The sequence below is a fragment of the Quercus suber genome, unplaced genomic scaffold, assembly GCF_002906115.3.
Source record: "Quercus suber isolate HL8 unplaced genomic scaffold, Cork oak 2.0 scaffold_180, whole genome shotgun sequence".
In the NCBI taxonomy this organism is placed as follows: Eukaryota; Viridiplantae; Streptophyta; class Magnoliopsida; order Fagales; family Fagaceae; genus Quercus; species Quercus suber.
Window position 1 is genome coordinate 570,332 of NW_027069639.1, and position 17,307 is coordinate 587,638.

A 17,307-nucleotide genomic window follows, 5' to 3' on the forward strand; every position below is an offset into this window, starting at 1 on the left:
ACCCAGGTCCCGTTTTCATGAATAAATCCTTATATATTCTTAAACCAATCAAAAACCCACTATCCAAACTATAAATGGGAGTTTGGTACCGAAGACAACAAAGAAAAAAAGGAAGAGTTGGAGCACATGGAAGGGAGTGACAGGGACAGAGTGCTGACTTTGCTTTTTTTTTTTGGTTCTCTCTGACCTGCGGTACTATTTCTCTCTCTCTCTCTCTCTCTCTCTCTCTCTCATGCTATTTGTTATGTTTTAGAGTTCGCAAATTCTATGATAATATTTATTTGTACAAGAAGCAACTCAGGAAAATTTAATTCTGCTTATAATCAACTAAGGGGGTCTAAATCACTTTTCATTATTGACTGTTGTAATCAATATGATTTAGTTTCTTAATTCAATCTAAAATAGTTTAAATTTTTAACCAACCCCCCGAACAGTTTTGTGATTTGATGCATTCTATGGTGTGATGTTCACAACTTTTAAACACAATACAAAAAATTAATTAAGAATTTTGTCTAATATTTAGTTGATGTGGCACCAATGAATATTATTATCATGTTGATTAGTAAGCATTTTATAGTAAAACTGATATTAGCCTTAGCATTTTCCGTCAAATTAAAATAGTTTAGATATGCCACTAAACACGGAATTAGAGTTTGTGATTTTGTACATTCAATGATGATGTTAACCTTACAATGTGTTAACTTATAAACACAACCTAACAAATTTAGTTAATATGTAGTTGATGTGGCATGAATCTCTATCATTGTCATGTCAATTTGTAAGTATTTTGTAGTAAAACTGATATTAGCTTTAGCATTTCCGGGTGGATATATAGTTGTGAAATCAGAACAGCCTCTTTCTGGCGATCTGTTATTATAAATTTGAGTTTATAACATATAACCTCTATAGTCTATTCAGTTCTTCAAGTATAGCTCTGGGAAGCCTGATTGCTACAATTAGCTATATTAATGTTCTTATTAACATTATGACATTGTTTATGCACAATCAAAAAGCATATAAATATAAAAAAACTTTGCAACTAGTTTTTAGAATGAGTGATATCCTTGAAGGTTGGAATTCTCAACATCGGAATTAAAAGAACGTAAGGTTTGCATTCTGTTGTTTGCAAGTCTGTCCCCACTTTTCTTTCTCTCTTTTTGCCATTTCTGCTTTCAATTCCAATGCTTAACCATCATCAAAGTTAACCCAAGAAAAGCTGTGCCTATAATGCCTCCACTAGTTGACAGTAACACCACAAATATCCATTCTGTTACCTTCCAATATGGAATGATAATCCATGTTGCTGCAATGTAAGCTGTTGCCATGAACGACAATGCTATCCACAGTACCTTGTGAGCAACCTTCAGTATCATCATTTGAGGTTTTCTTTGGAAAGGAATGATGCTAACTAGAACAACAGCAATACATAGAGAAGTGAACAATGTGATATTATTGCTTAATATGAATACTTTGAAAGCTGTTGTTTTGTACACCATGGACTTTCCTGCCAGTGGTCCACCATGATAGTCATAGACACCACCGGGAGGGCTTATAACAGCTGTAAATGTAACTGTGGCAATCAAAATAGCCACCAGTGTAATCGTGTTCCTGGCATTCTGAACTGCTTCTCTGTATGTCTCATCTTGGTTGTTTTTGCGAATTCTATAAAGTTCTACTAGTTCTTCCTGTCGTTTTTCACTGAGAGTTTCTGTTGCCCAAAACTGGTCAGGGTACTAGTAGTCTGCTTCAACAAGCATTCTGGTTCGGATGTGTTACTGTCTTGAATTTCAGAACTTTTTTCCACTTTATGCTTGATCCATTTAATATGCACATTTCCATTGGTCTGGTTGAGGATGTCAAGGGTTGTGAGTCCTTTTATGGTTCTGGAAACTAATATCCACCGCTGTTTTGTTGATCAAGTAATCCACAATCTGTAACAAATTGGAATTTCAAAAGTCTAATTAGGAAAAATACACACGCACACAATAACAACAGTAGAAGCATCGACAATCAAGTTTAATCCTTGTAACACACAATCGCAAATCTTTCCATTTGAAAGAAATGTTACTATCTGACTTCAGCAGTCCTTGAGGACTTGGGCTTGAGATACAATGGAACTTGGGTATGATTTTTAAAGTAGGATACTTCACATACCGTAACATGCACAAAAACACACACACAAACCATAGACATGACAAGGTACTATTAAGTGTTCACTGTCTATTTGATGCAAGTCAGCCGAAATTATAAATTGTATCTGCACAATTTTATTACTTCATATATTTCACCTGAACATGACTGCACCATAGGCTGTTCTAATTTCTCAACTATGAGTTATCAACAGATATCATTTACATTCTCACCTGATGGTGACCTCCGGAGGCTGCAATATGTAAGATTGTGTTACCATTTTGATCTGGACAGTGGAAGATATCGGTATCATTGTAAATATGTACCAAGTATAAGAAAGCATCGTAGTGGTTGTATCTCACAGTTAGATGAAAAAATTCTCTCCATTCTTCATGTAACACTGAGAAGATGTTGGAGCCATTGAAGTGAATTCTTCTAGAATTGCAGTGTTTCCATTCATTGCTGCCAAGTGCAAAGGTGTGTAACCATAATTATTAAATTCCTGAGCAAGGTCTGCATCTACCTGTAGGAGCTTTCTTGTTATCTCCACATGCCCTCTATGACAAGAGCAGTGTAATGGTGAAGAACCGTTCCTGTCAAACTTCTGAGTTAAGCTTGGGCACACATCTAAAATCTTCCTAACAATTCCTGCATCCCCAACTCTAATTTGTTAATAATTAAGCATAATTTAGCTGAACAATTAATATTTACATCGCAAATCATCTACATATTTGATTTGTTTAGAAATTATCACCAGGTGGACTTAGGAAGTGATGTGTTCAACAGGGAAATGTTAATTAACAGAACTTTACAACCTACCTGCGTGTCCTCTTGACACGGCAACATGAAGGCAATTTTGAACAAGATCATCTTCTTCCAACCCGTGTAACCAAGGCTTACTCAAAAGGAGCTTAACCACATCAAGATTCCAATGATTGCAGGCCATAAAAAAGCCACTCTGGTTGTCAGAGTTAAGCTTACAAGCTGCCCAGGAATTGATATCCAATAGCAGCTCTTAGACCTTAACATTCCCTTGATGACAAGCTTCATGCAATGGAGTCTCCAGCTTGCTATTATCAGCAGCAACCATGTCAGGGCACAACTTGATAATATCTGTGACCAATTCGATATGTCCAAATCTTGAAGCCAGGTGCAATGGTGTGTGAAAGGTATTAGCTGTTCTTTGTTGGAGAATTTCTTCATTCTCATTAGCTAAACTCATAAAAGCTTGCCTGTCATTCTTACAAATTGCCTCTAAAAGCCTTTGGTCCATTTACTTAAGCTTCAAGGCTCACTCTATAAAAAGCAAGATAGTCAGATGGAAAATTGTGTTGGCACTGCTTATGGCAATGGTAATTGCTCTTCTGATGCAGTTGGTTAGATTTTGTGCAAGAAATTGGAAAGGAATAAGAAAGCTGAACAATGCAGTTAAGGTATCCCTCCTCTGCTCTGTGGAGCCTTCTTAACTGCTAACTTCCTATGTTCTCTGGAAATGCAGCTGATACATTCTAAGCATCTTCAAGGAAGATCACTAGTATTGCAACAATTAAATATCTTCCTTTTCTTAAGGCCTTGCAATACACTCTTATGCCAGAAATTTCATATGAAAAGTCAAATATTGAACAATCAGCATAGATGAAAGAGGCAATGGTTGATTTTATAAAAAAGTCAATGATTGATGATTTTGACAATTCTTTCATTTATTTTATCTCTTCCAAGTCAATGCTATGAATTAGCCTTGATAAATGAACTTCCTGCTTTTACATACCATCAAGCTAGTGTAATTTCATACTTCCTGCTTTTACATACCATCAAGCTAGTGTAATTTCATATATACATACATACATACATATATATATATATATATATATATTCGATTATATAGATGATATCCACATTTATATGGATGATATTCAAACTATATCACTGTACCAATTTGATTTTTGAAATAATGATAACATATTGCACAATTTTAGTATACATATTTATAAATTATATACTTGTAAGTTATCTATCAAAAAAAAAAAAAAATTTATATAATTGTAAGTTGTAAGCACATTAACAAATTAGAACTTAATTAGGAAAAGTGAAATGCATATTTGATTATTTATTTCAAGGACAATTTAAAAGTTTGAGAAGACATGAATGAAGCTAAATGTCAATTAATAAAATGGTCTGACTAGTTTAAATAATTAAATATGATCCTCAATCTTCAAACATATAACCAGTTATAAAGTGGTTCTATAACCCATAGACCTCATCATGCTAACATTATTATTGTCAATGTGTAATCCTAGGCCTAGTGAGAGCTCAATAATCTGATCTACCTGTGCAACAGCCCATGGTCCAGATCACCTTCAATGAAGTACATGATGAGGAACACCCTAAGAAGCCTAATCTGCCAACCTAGATAACATATTCTACCTACCTATTATGCATTGGTAACTTCCCAGGGTAATGACCTGACTCACTCACTTAGCCCTTATCCAGCAAGATCGGTAGGAAGTCAACTGCCATTTTCAGGTAATTTACTTGTTTTCAGTCGTTGGGTTTGGTTTTGCTTCTGCTCCATTTTATTTTGGTTGTTGACCAAAAAAAAAAAAAAAATGAAAAAGAAAAATATGCTAAATCCTGTTCTAGTATTAGGCCTGGTCAAATGGTGGTTTTTCTTCTTTGGTGTTTCATGTGACAAAAAAAACTAAATATAATTCTCGTCGATTCATTTTTTTGAGTTGTTTAGGACCTTGGAAATTAGAATGTTCCTTAAAATTTATATTCAGCTTAGCCCAGTTTGATTGTTTGGCGTAGTTTAGTTTAGTTTAGTTGCTTTTATTTTTTCTTTGAAGTTTCAAATTTTCATGAACCCAAAATTTTTTTCCCCCAGTTCTTCAAAGTAATCAGGGACAATATTTGACATGATATTTAAAGTTTTATATATTTTTATTTTTACTTTCCTCAAAAATTCAATTGGAAGGTGTATGGTAGGTTGATTCTCAGCAATCACTATATATATATATATATAGTAGCAGGTGAGAAAGAATGATTTTCCTAGAAAACAAATCTGTGAAATATGTTCAAATTTCAATGCTTTTCTTAGTTTTGGTTTAAGCCTGCTATGAAATTTGCTTGTGTTAAATATCTTGGATTTCCCACCAATATGCACTACTGTAAATTTATTTTTTATATAACATTTCGAAAGGCACCTTGTTGTTTCCATAGCACTTTTGACTGTTCCAATTTTCTGAACAGTTGATGGTTGGATAGATGTACTAAACTGGATTCTTGATTGCATTGTAATTTGATTTAGTTAGGATGCTTGATTAGGCAGTAAGGGAACTGGTATAGTCGATTTGGATTTAATGGTCATTAGAACAAGTAATGTGAGTATTGAACTGGAAGGAAACAACTTATACTGTCTTAGAGCCTTTGTAGAGTTGGAAGCACCAATTGTTGGGAAATTCTTGGATCAACATATTTTGGAATTAGGGTCACACTTTTCAAAATTTCCTATCATAAGAAAAATACAATTACCATATGCCTTTTCATTTTTTGCAATTACAAGCAATGATTTTCCTTCCTTTGTAAACCAAATGAAATCCTTGGAAAACAAGAAATAAAACATTTTCAATGAATAAGAACAAAACGTACAAACTAGAAAATGATTTTCAAAGTAAATACTTTAGTTCCCAACTATTTTTGCAAAATTAGGCAGCCAAGTAGATTTCACTCTAACCAGCTTGTTGCTTCTTCAAGATCAAATAAGTTACCATTTCCTCAATTTTGACTGTTCAGTATGCATGATATCCTAGGCATCTGGAACTACTAAGGTCAGAGTTGGTGGAGAAATTGGATTTGGATTCTGATCGAGTTTCATCTCTAGTGTTAGAGTTTGTGGAGTGAGACTTGATGTCGAGTTTGATGTCGGGCTTAGCAGATTGTGACTGGGTTTTGCTATCAGTGAGTGCAACAGTCCCTTGTTTTTTACCTTTGTCTTTCCTCCACTTCAACTTCCTCAACCAGTGTCTAGCCAACACAACTCCTAGATAAAAGAATAGAGTTCCCATGGTTGCGGCACTGATAGCAAGTATCCATTCTTTTCCATGACCATGTGGTAAAATTATCCATGTGGCTGCAACATAAGATGTAGCCACAAATGAGACAGCCAACCACATGACTTTGTGTGTAACAACCAGTAGCCTCATTAGTAGTTTTCTTTGAAAAGGAATGATACTGACTAGAATTATAACAATGCTCAAAGATGTGAACAATGCGAAGTTGTTGCTTATTGTAAAGACCTTGAAAGCTGTTATTCCAGCCACCGTTGAATTTCCACTCGATGATTGTTGCTGGTAAACACCACCAGGAGGGTTTAATCCAGCAGTAAAAGTAACTGTGGCAATCAGAATGGCAACAAGCGTAATTGTGTTCCTGGCATTTTGCAGCGCCTCCCTGTATATATCATGTTGCCTACTTCGACGGTCATTATAAAGTTTAGTTAGTTCTACCTTTCGTCTTCTGCTGAGGAGCTTATGTCGCTGCAAATTGGCCAAGGAGCTAGTTGTCTTCTTTGGTGAATGATCTGGCATAGTTGAGTTGTCCTCCTGAATTTTGTCTGTCTCCTCAACTTGAAGATGGAGTGCATTTACTTAATAATTTCCTTGGTTGGGTGGATCACCAAAGTCCTTTGTTATAGGCAACCTGGACACATTATCTAATTTAATTGGCCTCCAAGTGTCCTCAAATATGCCTGGATTAGTTCCTTCAACTTCTTTTGAACATAAAATTTTCATGTTAATACCACCAGCTCTCTCCAACATAGCTTTAATATGTGGAAATTTATCAATACTACCTGCCTGGTCTAGGATGCCAAGAGCTGTGAGTCCCTCATAATTCTGAGAGTTGATCTCCACTGTTTTTTTGTTAATCAAAAACTCCACAATCTGGAACAAACTCAAAAAAAAAAAAAAAAAAAAAAAAAAAAAAAAAAAAAAAAAAAAAAAAAAGTAGGTCCAATTAGATCAACACACAAATAATGGACACAATAATATGCTTTCTTTTTTTTTTTTTTTCTTTTTTTTCTTTTTTTTAATGTTTTTTTGGCTTTTGGCCATTGGAATTGCTTCTTGTTTATTCCATGATTTTCGAAAATTAAAGTGATCGTATTTGGATGACATTTGGCCTTAAACAATAGTGGTCTTGATGAGTCACCCACAAAGAGGAAGCAACAGTTTCTCAATTGTAAGGGAGTAAGCTAACTTATAATATTGGTGGTGTATCACATGGGGTAATTTCCCGGAGACAGTGAATGTCTTTTCCTATTGAATCAGGTTAATAAATGCCGGAATATAGATGTGTCTTGGACCATCCATATTGGAATATTGCATGCTCATCTAAGTTTCATAATCATAACCATATCAAATATGAGTATAGACCATTCCTTACCTGAGAGCATCCTCTAGAGACTGCAAGATGCAAGAGAGTGTTACCACATTGATCTGGATGGTGGAAGAGATCAGTATTGTGGAAGGCACCCACCAACCATATGAAAGCCTCGTAGTGCTTGTACTTCACAGTTAAATGAAAAACTGTTTCTCCCTGTCTTGTGAGATGATGAAAGGATATGGGAGCTATCTGCTCAAATTCTTCAAAAATTTCTGTTTTTGCATTCATTGCTGCCAAGTGCAGTGGCATGTGACCTGTGCTACTGAACTGCAGAGCGAGGTCTGTGCTAAGCTTTAGGAGAATTCTTGTTATTTCCAGGTTCCCACTGTTACAAGCATGGTGCAATGGAGAATATCCATTCTTGTCAACCTTCCAAGCAAGGTCTGGGAACACATTTAATAACTCTCTAACAACACCTGCACAACCAAGTATGGATTTCTAGCATAAATGGAAATAAGTGATGATAGGAGCCCCCCCATCTCCAATGATTTAGGACCAACTCCTTTCAGTCAGAAGAATGGAATTGTAAATTCTCGTCTATAGTGTACTGTAAATAGTGGAGGCCTTGGACTTTTTTTGAGATTTGTCTTGTGTTACCTGTCAGATTTGAATGGTTGTGGATAATTGAACTCAATTATCTGTTTTTTCCCTTAGTCTACTCCTTTATTACACATACAGAATAAAATCATTAATTGACATTTTCCCACACATAGAGCAGGTCTGTGATTAGTTTTAAGTATGTTAAGAGTGGATTTGCAAAGAATAGTTAAGATGAGTTTGCTACCTACCTGTGTGCCCTCTTGATGCAGCCACATGTAGACAAGTTGGATCAAATCCCTCATCTTCTAATCCCACCAACCAAGACTGATTCAACAGGAGCTTCACCAGGTCGACATGCCCATGACTGCAAGCCATAAAGAATGCACTCTGGTTGTCAGCATTAAGCTTACAAGCCGCCCAAGGGTTGTGCTCTAATAGCAGCTTGAGAACCTCAGTATGCCCTCGAATACAGGCTTCATGCAATGGAGTCTCCAGCTTATTATTCTCTGCAGCAACCATGGGGCGCAACTTTAAAATTTCCATCACCAATTTGACATGTCCAAATCTTGTTGCCAAGTGTAACACTGTACTCCTGGAACCATCTGTTCTTTGTTCAAGAAAGTTTTCATTCTCTTGAACTAAATTGATCAAGGTGTTTTTGTCATTTCTTGCAATCGCCTCTAAAAGCCTTGGATCCATTTCTATAAGTTAAAAGATGCCACCAAGTGGGAAATAATCAGTGGAGAAAGTGTGTTTCACAACCAGTGATTACAAGAAATCTAGTGGATGAAATAACTTTTCCACTTTATGTTGCTTCAAAACTGGCAAGAGAAATTGAGACTTTGTAACACAGAATAAAGATATACTTTTAAGATGGTTTTAATTCTACATATCTATATTTTTACTTATAGTAGCAAATAACTAATCTTTGCAATGTGGAAAATGGTCAGAAATTGTTGAGCACTAGCTTCCTAGCTTCTCTTTGGAATGCATTGATTAAATTCTCAGCAACTTCAGGGAAGCTCATTTTCTGGGAAATTTTGCAATGACTAGAAAATTCTTCCTCGGCAGGCCCAAAGAGTACACTTTATGGCAATTTGGGGAAGGGGGGCCTACCCTCAGGATGAGGGAACCACGGACATACGTTAATTATTGTCTTCACCATTATGAGATGTTAATTTTCTTTAGTTAATATTTTCTATTGAGGTCAATGTGTAAGTTTTTCTTATACATTCCTTATTGTACAAAAGTTGTGCATATCAAGATATCGATTTGGGGTGCAAATGATTCTGCATGATCCCTGCATAAACCACTTAGTGTGAAATATATTGTTTCTCTCGAAATAAATTGACAAAAGTGGATTTCTTATTTGTCAAAAACCTCATAAAAACCTCAGTAGATTTTTATTAAACTCCCCATTCTAGTATAGAAGCAAATCATGTGGAGAAGTTGAGTTTCACAACTTTTTGCTCACAGACATTTCAGGATAAGAACAAACTCAGATAAACATATTCTAACCTTCAAAAGGATGGTACAACCTGAAAGTATATAGAATATCCTAAGGATATGAAGTATGGAGAAGTTGTCTCCTTTGTGTGTGTGTTCTTGACACGTATACTTTTTTTTGACTAGTCTGTGCAGTGTCTACTCAGGCCTTGCAACTTCTTAAGATTCTTCAAGGAACACATGTACTAACTTCTTAGCATTTGCAAGGCATTTATTTATTAAGCTTCTTCCTCCTTTCATCCAGCTGTAATTAGTAGCAAGAATTATTGATATTCGAGTTCCTTTTTGTAACATGGATACAACACGTAGGCCATGAGGTCATATCCAATGCATAAATATAGATGGTAAGGCCCATTTTGGTTGGAAGCAAATTTTTATGCAATTGGGTCAAGACTAGAATACAAAATTTGAAGAAACAACTAAGAAGCCAGTGAGATATTGTTTTCTGATAATGCATTCTTTCAATCTAATCAATGACCCCACCTCATCCTTTTACATGCTACATTTGAACCAATATGCTTTAGCAACTTCACCTTCTTACATGCTTCTTGATAACCACCTCAGGTTTAAACTTTTGGTTAGCCATAGCCTTTCTAGCATTCTTGTTTCTTTTCACAGTATGAGTACAATTTATTACCAATACCAAATTAAATTCCTCTTTCACATTTCAGATATACTTAAAAACTATGCTTCCACATCCGTCAATCTTGTGATCTCCCTCTTTCGCTTTCAAATAGTGAAGAATATGTTCCGTGATATCAATTTTGCTTAGTGATTTGGTCATGAAAGGTGAGGTTATGCTTGGTAATTGTTTTTTTTTTTCCTTATTTTCTGTTTTCAAAAACAATTTTCTATTTTTGAAACTAAAAAACTTGTATGGCAATCCAAAATAGACAGAAAACAGATACTATTCTCAAAACTCAGTTTGTGAAGGAATCTGAAAACATGTAAAAGATTGTTTTCAGTTTCTAATTTTCAAAAGTCAATGAAATCATGCATTTAATTTAATAAATCTATCTCATTTAATGAGTTAGTAATTAGAATTCAAATTCTAAGAACAACATATTTTAGTATTTTCTATTTTTTTTTCTTCAAAGACCTCTCTTTTTAATTTCAACTAACCAAACATGTTTTTTACTTCAAAAATACAAGAAATTTTTTTTTTCTTTATATTCTCAAAAACAAGTTTTTGAAAATAGAAATAAAAAACTGTTATCAAACGTAGCCTAAGTATTTATGCTAACTACTTTTCTTCTTCATCATCTTTAGTCTTTTTTAATGTTCTATAGCCACCTTTCCTCTGGCTACAACTTCATCCCATGTTGATATAGTCAGTTGTCCTCAAATGTTGATACAATTAGCTGCAAAATAATGACTGGCCACTAAGTTGGTGTCTTTTTTCGCAAACTGCTTGAAAATTTCGGTCATAATAGTTTTCAGGGCCTTTATAATGTACTTGAACATAATGCTACACTTGTTTGTTCCTATTGTTCGTTCCTATGTGTAAGCTATGCATGTGCTGTTAGTTTTTTGGGAGTATGCTTTGCAGATGAGCAAGTCTGCAGAAGGGTGCGGTTGCTTAGCAGATTTATGGAATTTCTGTTTGTGCACTTGCGGGAGAGGTTTTTTCAATCCAATAATTCTTTCAACACAATGATTTACCCTTCTGGATGTGGAGATGATTTGCATTATGACTTGTTATAATTCATGCTTTACCCCCTTAGCAGTGCATGTCCTGTGTCTCTCACTTGTAGTGCCTTTAAATTGTAATCACTCCTCTTCAAATAGTGAGCACAAAAAATGTGATGACTATGTAGAGGGAATCTTCAAAAAGTGAGAAAAAGAATTTTGAGGCACCTTTAATTCTCTAGATCGTTCATCAAAAAAAATTCTCTAGATCGTTATTAACTTGCAAATTGAAGTTCATGGGAAGTTGGTGGTTCAGTATAATTAATGACAGCAAATGTCATGCAATTTTTTTGAGCTACTAGACAATGCAATGCATAAAATCAAGATGATTTTCATTATGCTAGGAATTAAATTGACAAATACCAAGACAATGTAATCTGGAGTGGGTCTGCATTCCTGAATCATTATGTGAAACAATAAACATAGGACTTCGGAAGCTAAAAATTCTTGCTCGAGCCATAACAAGCCCGCTCAAGCTAGCCAACAATATTCAGATTCTTAGAGATAATGAGGGTTTTGGGTCTTGAAGTTTTTTTAGAGAAGCTAGATGTGGCTTTTCTGGTAAGCTCTCTAGCCATTCTTTGAGAGGCACGCAGATTGAGACTTTCTTTCTTTGGCTTCTTAAGCTCTCAAGCAAAAAGGCAATTGTGTGGGAGCATTTTATGATGCTCATTTGTTGAACCAAAAAAATATATATGAGTAGAGAGAGTTTGCGGATATGAGCTCCTGGGCAAAACAGCAAAGTAGAATGAGATTGGCTTTGCTTCTCAAACTATCAAGCCCAAGGCAATTGCCTATCTTTCTCTCCCATTCGGCTCTTGGTCTTGTGCTCTTGTTTTTGTATCCTCTTGTCATAGCCAAGATTACGAAAGAACCCACACCGAGTGCTCCATAAAATACCCCTTTTATTGTTCCACTCTTCTTTTAATCCTAAAAGAGAGTTTTTGTGAGTTGAGACTACATAGCCATTCCAGTGAGGTTCGCTGCAGTCAAACCTTGAGGGAGTTGCCTTGGCGTTTCAGAGGTTTTGGCTTTCTGTGAGCCAGGAGTTCATAGAGGAAATCACCATTGAAGGATTCTAGAGGTTCTGGGACTACTACCTTTCTATGGTAGGAAGGCAGGGATGGTGTTTGTACTTGTAGAGGTGGTATAGAGTTTAGGCTAACAAAGGTTTGATAAGTCACTGACTATTGTAATTATTCATAATGAATTTATTACGGGATTATTTCTGTCTAATAGTTTTTCATTTCGAAAGGTTTTCTCCTTTAGTGTCCACTTTGTGATCATTCTCATTGTTACTATTTTATTGCTTTAAGTATTGATTTTGTTGATACTGCATAAAATGTGGTGTGTGTGTGTATATATACTGAGAAACCTCACACTTCAAAGAAGCACAAGAGGAAAAACATCCTGAACAAAAACAATATGTAATAAAATCCTACATTGTTACCACTACATTAAACGTTCAGTATGAGTGATATCCTTGATGGTGTGTGCTCTCAACATCCGAAATTTGACTTTCTATGTCAACACCCTCCCCTCTATCCTTTCTTTGTTTTCTCCACTTCCGTTTCCGCAGCCAGTGATCAACCAGCATCACACCTAGGCCGATAAAACTTGCTCCCAGGGTGCCACTGCTTACTGCTATTAGTGTGACAAACACCCATTCTGTCCCTTGACTGTGAGGAATGATCATCCATGTGGCTGCAGCAAAACCTGTTGTCATGAATGCCACAGCTACCCACATGACCTTGTGAGCAACCACCAAGAGTCTCATCTGTGGCTTCCTCTGATAGGGGATGATGCTGACAAGAACAACCACTATGGACAGAGAGGTAAACAATGCAAGGTTGTTGCTTATTGCAAAGACCTTGAAAGCTGTTGTTCTACCAAGTATTGACTTCCCTTTCATTTCTCCATCCTGATAAAATCCACCGGGAGGGCTAATTCCAGCAGCAAAAGTAACTGTAGCAATCAAAATGGCAACAAGTGTTACAGTGTTCCTAGCATTTTGTAAGGCTTCCATATATATTTTTTCATGCTGCTTATTTCGGCAAACGTCACCTATATTTTCCGGTGCCTTCTGATAAGATGCTTGTGTTGTCGCATATTGGTTGGGGATAAAGACTCTCGTTTATATGTTTCATTGCTAAATGTCTCTCCAACTCGGTCGCATGGTGATGATGTTCTAGAGTTGGTTCCCTTGCTTAATCTAGGCGAGCACTTGCATTCATAAGAAACCATTTCATTCATAATGGACACATCCAAATCATCATCTATGCAACCCTGCCATGAAGAATTCTTCCGTATAATAGGCAGCTGATCATTGGTTCTCTCTACTTCTGGTGAACAAGATAACAACTTGATACTGCTTTTACCCCCAGCTTTAATGAACTTGGATTTAAGTCGCCGAATTTCTTTATTTTTCTTAGTCTTGTTGAGGATGTCAAGTGCTGTGAGTCCTTGAAAGTTCTGAGAATTAATCTCCACTTTTGTTTCGTTGATCAAGTACTCTACTATCTGGTACAAAAGTACAATAAAGAGCACAATTAATGGACGCGTTCACATGTAGATTGACAATGATAATGCTTGTACCTTTAACTTTTAAGTATAGTAGATTAGAGAATATATTAATTTTGCTTTTTGCATATCGATTTAATAGCTTGATATGAAAGAAAAAATCAATTCGAGAACATAACACAGGAGCAAAGTTATAATACCTAGATGATGTTCAACTATGGACACAATGACCTTTAATTAATCTTTTTGTGAAGAAAGGATTTAGACAATGACACAGGAAACCAACATGAAATGAGAATATATTAATACCTACAACTTTCCAAATTTTCCAAACATTTCAGAAAATTAGTCAAAACTATTTGGATTACCAGATGCACATGATGAGCCATATAAGTCAGCCATGAGAATTACACCAAGTTCATTTTATATTTCATGCTTGTGCCTTATGCCATCCTCATGTTGTGATTGTAGTCTCATTTTATGTCTCATGCTTATGGTTTCAAAAAAAAAATAACATAATTGAAATTAGCATCCATTTCTCTCACCTGATGGTGCCCACCAGAAACTGCAGCATGTAAAATGGTGTTACCATTTCGATCTTGACGGTGCATGAGATTTGTACCATTGGAGACATGCACTAGGTACACTAGAGCATGATATTGACCATATCTCACAGCCAGATGAAACACTGTCTCTCCCTCATATGTGGCATAATGAAAAGATACCGAAGCCATCTTAACAAATTCTTCAAGGACTGAAACTCTGCCATGCATTGATGCCATATGCAGTGGTGTAAAACCATTGTTGTTATACTGCAGAGCGAGACTTGTATCACAGCTTAGGAGCATCCAGGTTATATCTGTGTGTCCACGGATACAAGCAAAATGCAATGGCAAGTTTCCATTCTCGTCAAGCATTAGAGCAAAGTTAGGACTCGCATCTAGTAACTCTCTAACAACATCTGCACCAAGAGTAGTCTAATTTTAATACTTAATAATTATCATATATAATAAATGACTTGGTAAAAAAATATCACAGGTGGACTTAAAAATCAATGGAAATGTGTAAATCTTTCAAGTGAATAGTTTATGAATGAGTATAATTTAACTAAGAAAAAACTCTTGCTACTTACCAGTATGTCCTTCATATGCAGCCACATGGATACAAATTTGATCAAACTCATTTTCCTCCGAACCTCTCATCCCGGTATTATTTAAGAGGAGTTTCACCACGTCATAATGGCCATTACTACAAGCTAAGAAAAACGCACTCATGTTTTCAGAGTTGACCTTAGAAGCTGCCATTGGATTGGCCACTAATAGCAGCTTCAAGACCTCGGCCTTCCCTTGGCGACAAGCTTCATGTATTGGAGTCTCAAGCTTCTTGTTTTCTGCAGCAACCAAGTACGGACACAACTTAACAATTTCGGATACCATGTCAACGTGTCCTAACATCGAAGCAAGGTGTAATGCAGTGTCCAAGGAATCTGTTGTTCTTTGCTCAAGAATTCCTTCATTTGCTTGAAATAAACTGATCAAAGCGAGTGTGTCATTTATCCTAATTGCATCTAGAAGCCTAGAATCCATCTCCTTAAGCTTCAAAGCTATATTATGTTTTCCTACGAGGCTTCAACTTTATACTAAAAAGGAAAAATATGAGTTAAAAAGTAATGTTCTGGTCTTTTTAGACACCTATATATAGGAAATTAGCAATGATGTAAACTACTTTTTTAGATGCTTTGAAAATCTGCTTGCAATTGGAAATGATAGAGAAATTGTGTAAGAAAGAATGTGTCTATTAAATTCCTTGACGGTTTATTTTATCTAATCCATAATGTCTAATGTCAACTTCTTAGTGTCTTCTAGGAATGTGTCTATTGACTTCCTAAAAAATGTTTTTAGTCAATAAGAATCTCTATGTTTTGTGGTTTTGACATTATATAAGTGAATAAATATTTTTCCACGTTGTATTCTTTCCCCGAAACCTTGTTTCCAAGACTTTAGTGTGGGAAACTAAGAATTTTTGGCGAAGAGAGTTTTTCGTTTTGTTTGATTTGCACTTTGTTCTTGCCCGGAAAATGTTACAGAAAAAGGAAGCTGTTGGAAATGAGGATTCAGAACAAGGTTGGGCCCCCAATGCAAGTTGTGATCCATAATCATCGGGAAACTTTTTAGCCGCTAACTTGTTCTCTGGAAATGCAGCTGATACGTTCTAAGCATCCTCAAGGAAGATCACTAGTATTGCAACAATTAAATATCTTCCTTTTCTTAAGGCCTTGCAATACACTCTTATGCCGGAAATTTCATATGAAAAGTCAAATATTAAACAATCAGCATAGATGAGAGAGGCAATGGTTGATTTATAAAAAAGTTAATGATTGATGATTTTGGCAATTCTTTCATTTATTTTATCTCTTCCAAGTCAATGCTATGAATTAGCCTTGATAAATGAACTTCCTGCTTTTAAATACCATCAAGCTAGGGTAATTTCATATATATATATATATATATATATTCATTTATATAGATGATATCCACATTTATGTGGATGATATTCAAACTATATCACTGTACCAATTTGATATTTGAAATAATGATAACGTATTGCACAATTTTAGTATACATACCTAAAAATTATATACTTGTACGTTATCTATCCAAAAAAAAAAAAAGTATATACTTGTAAAATGCATATTTGATTATTTATTTCAAGGACAATTTAAAAGTTTGAGAAGACATGAATGAAGCTAATTGTCAATTAATAAAATGGTCTGACTAGTTTAAATAATTAAATATGATCCTAAATCTTCAAACATATAACCTGTTATAGAGTGTTTCTATAACCCGTAGACCTCATCATGCTAACATTATTATTGTCAACTAGTCGCAGACCCGCGCATTGCGCGTGATAAATTTATTTATGATAGTGTTATTATTATATATTATTAATTATTAATATTTTTCTATGCATTACTACTCAAGCTGCATTATATATGTATGATCAATATATTGCAGGATTCATGGTGATTGGAGGTTTTGGTGATGGAATTAATTGTGTATTATCAGAGATTAGTATTTGGAATAGAATGTGGAAATTTTATTCATTGGACATACTTGAAGAAACAATCTAGCTTTTGAACTTGCAATTTATTAGATAATTCATAATCAACTGGTAGAAAATATGAACAACCTACACAACTAAAAGATAATATAAAATATATTTTAGCATAGCCTTTTCATTTTTTTTTTTTTATAATTGAGAGTTAGACATTCTTGAATAAGCAATCCAACTTAAAAAAAAAAAAATGCAAATTAACAGTTAACCTGTGAGCAACGGGTGGGTAAAATAGTAATTAAAATGATGACAGGTGTCCACATCATTGAACACCAAGAACTTTTTTTTTAATGAATGTACACAAACACTTGCGTGCAAATACACACAATCAAAAAGATCTAATATTTTATGTTTTGAGGTGCATTG

At 35.2% G+C, this 17,307-nt stretch overlaps 1 long non-coding RNA gene and 2 pseudogenes across 3 annotated transcripts; 1 reads left to right on the forward strand and 2 right to left on the reverse strand.

Annotated features, from left to right (window-relative positions):
* The first annotated feature begins 6 nt into the window (after positions 1–6).
* LOC136069619 (uncharacterized) lies at positions 7–16,332 on the forward strand. 3 transcript variants are annotated; one of them, XR_010630860.1, is made up of 5 exons: positions 7–192; positions 2,345–2,607; positions 2,888–3,563; positions 4,428–4,653; positions 15,914–16,332. It is a non-coding gene; the product is annotated as an uncharacterized LOC136069619 (long non-coding RNA). The 3 variants fall into 3 exon arrangements; XR_010630858.1 differs by lacking the exon at positions 15,914–16,332 and adding an exon at positions 8,382–8,550; XR_010630859.1 differs by lacking the exon at positions 15,914–16,332 and adding an exon at positions 8,382–8,550 and having other exon boundaries at positions 2,917–3,563.
* LOC136069618 (ankyrin repeat-containing protein At5g02620-like) lies at positions 5,919–8,811 on the reverse strand (annotated as a pseudogene).
* LOC111992039 (ankyrin repeat-containing protein ITN1-like) lies at positions 12,642–15,634 on the reverse strand (annotated as a pseudogene).
* Positions 16,333–17,307: the final 975 nt, after the last annotated feature.